The 3142-nt window shown below is 39.8% G+C and overlaps 1 long non-coding RNA gene across 1 annotated transcript; it reads left to right on the top strand.

Moving 5' to 3' along the window:
• Positions 1 to 1646: 1646 nt before the first annotated feature.
• LOC122217242 lies at positions 1647 to 2900 on the top strand. The gene is made up of 2 exons (XR_006201359.1): positions 1647 to 1779; positions 2748 to 2900. It is a non-coding gene; the product is annotated as an uncharacterized LOC122217242 (long non-coding RNA).
• The last annotated feature ends 242 nt before the right edge of the window (positions 2901 to 3142 follow it).

The following is a 3142-nucleotide window of genomic DNA, read 5'->3' as shown; positions in this document are numbered from 1 at the left end:
TTTTTCTATCTATTCTGTGTTTTTTTCTTCCAGAACCCCTCTGAGAAACTTCTGATTTCTTCTAGTTTCTTAGCTTTTCTTTTGTGTTTTCATTTTTGCCACTTACTTGGTGTTCTGAGAAACTTTGCCAACTAGATCTTGCAGCTACAAGTTCTCAGTTCTGTACATTCTGCCATTAGTACCTCTACTGCATGTTCCTTTTATTTCAACAACCTCTTCTGTCCAAGATCTTTAGTTGAGTCTCTTTATTCGAATGCAATGTCCTCTTTTATCTCTCTATATTTGGTATATTTTTTTGGTTCCCTTAGTTCTCAGAACTTGTGTTTGTTGAGTTTGTTGACACTCTTTTATTAGATTGTCTTTATTAAGTGTTAAATGAGTCTTGGTTTTGCACTTGTCTTTGTATTTTTGATTGTTTGTCTATTTGAGAGCTGGATTATACTGCCTATTGCCAGTGATGATAAAACAAAGGTAGAATGTATTGCTGGGATGGTTACAATCTAGTCTTCTGGTCTGGAGACTCCTCCTTTCCCTTGAGTATTAGCAGCCACTCAGGGGGCTATTTTGCCTCTCAGGTCTAATGTCTCCATGTACTTCTTCTGCCTAGGGACAGACCCTTCTGCCACTGCCCTCACAAGTGTGGTGTGTGTGGTGGGTGGAAGGGGGAGGGGGCAAGCCATCTGGTCTCTCCTACTATGGTATTGTAGAAGTCACCTTGACTGCCAAGAGTTCCCTAGAGCTCCCTCCTGCTCCAGTGTTCAATCCTCAGCATTTAGACAAAGTATCTGAAGCTACTCCCAACTGGGAGGAAGCCCCCTCATGAGTGGTTAGGCTTCATCAATTATTCACATTCCATCTGCCTCAAACCTTTCAGGAATTCTTTATAATTGCTGGTCTATGGAGAGTACTCCTTCTTGTTTTACAGCAGTACTATGGTTAATTTTATTCTATGTATTTGGGGTAGAAAAAGGACATTGAAGCATATGCTCAGTTTATCATTTTAATAGCATCTCTTGTATTTAATTTGCAAATTTGTTTTTGATTCATAGCTATACAAGAACTATAAGCAATAGGTTATATATCCAATTTACTTGTACTCATTTAAGTAATATTACAATGAAAATAATTGAACACAGGGAAATCACTATTTGTAAAATATTCTTGGAAATGGTATCTATGTTACTCCTATTTGAGAAATATTGTTCTGGTTTTTTTTTATTTTTTTTAATGTTTATTTATTTTTTGAGAGACAGACAGAGTGTGAGCAGGGGAGGGGCAGAGAGAGAGGGAGACACAGAATCTGAAGCAGGCTCCAGGCTCTGTGTTGTCAGCACAGAGCCTGACATGGGCCTCGACCTCACAAACTGTGAGATCATGACCTCAGCCAAAGTTGGACGCTCAACCAACTGAGCCACCCAGGCGCCCCTGTTCTGGGTTTTTTTGTTTTTTTTTTTTTTTTCCAACGTTTTTTATTTATTTTTGGGATAGAGAGAGACAGAGCATGAACGGGGGAGGGGCAGAGAGAGAGGGAGACACAGAAGCAGAAACAGGCTCCAGGCTCTGAGCCATCAGCCCAGAGCCTGACGCGGGGCTCAAACTCACGGACCGCGAGATCGTGACCTGGCTGAAGTCGGACGCTTAACCGACTGCGCCACCCAGGTGCCCCTGTTCTGGGTTTTTTTTTTAATGACAACTTATTCCATCTAGACTTGATGCAAAAATTACAGAGGGGGAGACTAAATACTTCCCATTCCATGAAGCTTTATCAATAGAAGCAACGTGAGTACTATTATCTTCTGGAACAAACCCTATCTTCAGATAGTAGCTGTATATTTTGGTCCTGCCAACATGCTGGCCAAGCAGAACAGGAGGAAAGAAGGGAAAGAGAAAGCTGACACATAAAAAACAGGGCTTATGCAATACTTTTAAAATGTCAAATAATATTCAAACATTACATTGACTTGTCCTGACAATAAAGTAGATGTTTTGATCTTATTGTTTGGGGTATTATCTCCATTTTACAAATGAGAAAAACAGAGTCTCAGAGAAATCAAGTGACCTGCCTAAGGTCTCACAACTACTCTTGATTATATAAGTCCAAGTCTCTATGAAATATATCAGTCAGTGTTCCAGTAGGACACAGATGATAAGCTGGGCTCATGATAAATTAAGGAGGATTTAATAAAAGGATTACTTACAAAGGCGTAGTGGGGTATTGAGGCCCCTCAGGCTAGTGAGAGGGGAGCTGTTACTACTATCAGTCTCAGTGGAACATGGGGGGGAAAGAGGAGCTGGGCCCCTCAACTTTTATCAGTCTGGCGGCATCCAAAGACCTCATCTCAAGATGATGTTTTTAAATAAATTTGATAAAATACTTAGAATTACAAAAGAAGCTGATTTTAATAAAAGATGAATAAAATATTTAAATAAGAAAAGTTTGTCATATATCAATATAAATGCCTCTTTTTTAGTGCATTACCTACCAAGATCTAGTGGTGGGTCTAATATAAATTGCAATTTCAAGGTAGTGATGAACATAAAAGATAGTTGGACATATCTGCATCTTCTGTGAAGTGATATGAAAACATTTATGACAGCAGCCACAGGCATCGCTAATGCCATTGTGATGTGTTGTCTAATTTGATAATTAAAGGAAATGGTAAATTTTCATTAGAAGTTAGTGTGTGTAAAGATGTATTTTTACTTTCTTTATTAAAGTTCACAGGCCTCCTGAACTCTATCCACAGATTCTTGGTTGGTAGCCCAGAAGGAGAAAGTCATGCGAGAAAACCACCTTAAAAAGAACAGTGACCTCTGATAGAAGGACACACAACCACACAGCTAGCCTGGGGAACACCACGGGCAGGGAACTGGGAAATAAATACCCTAATGTCCTTCTCCCCCTTCTGTCTGATCTCATTCACTTTCCACAATGATATAACCCACAATGATTGGCTTTCCAGGGTAGAGAACTGGGTGAAGAAGGCTGGAGAATAAAGTCAGGGGCAAGCTGAAAACATCTGGCATCCAGCTTCAAAATTCTGCCAATCTTCTATTTCTACCCCTTGTCTACGTGATACCTACCTTTTTGTTCTAGATACTTGCAGCTGGCTTACTTTAGTTCTAGAAAGCACTCAACTCC

Source organism: Panthera leo, chromosome B1, assembly GCF_018350215.1.
Source record: "Panthera leo isolate Ple1 chromosome B1, P.leo_Ple1_pat1.1, whole genome shotgun sequence".
In the NCBI taxonomy this organism is placed as follows: Eukaryota; Metazoa; Chordata; class Mammalia; order Carnivora; family Felidae; genus Panthera; species Panthera leo.
The sequence above is the reverse complement of the archived record's forward strand: the minus strand, read 5'-3'. Positions and strand labels throughout refer to the sequence as shown.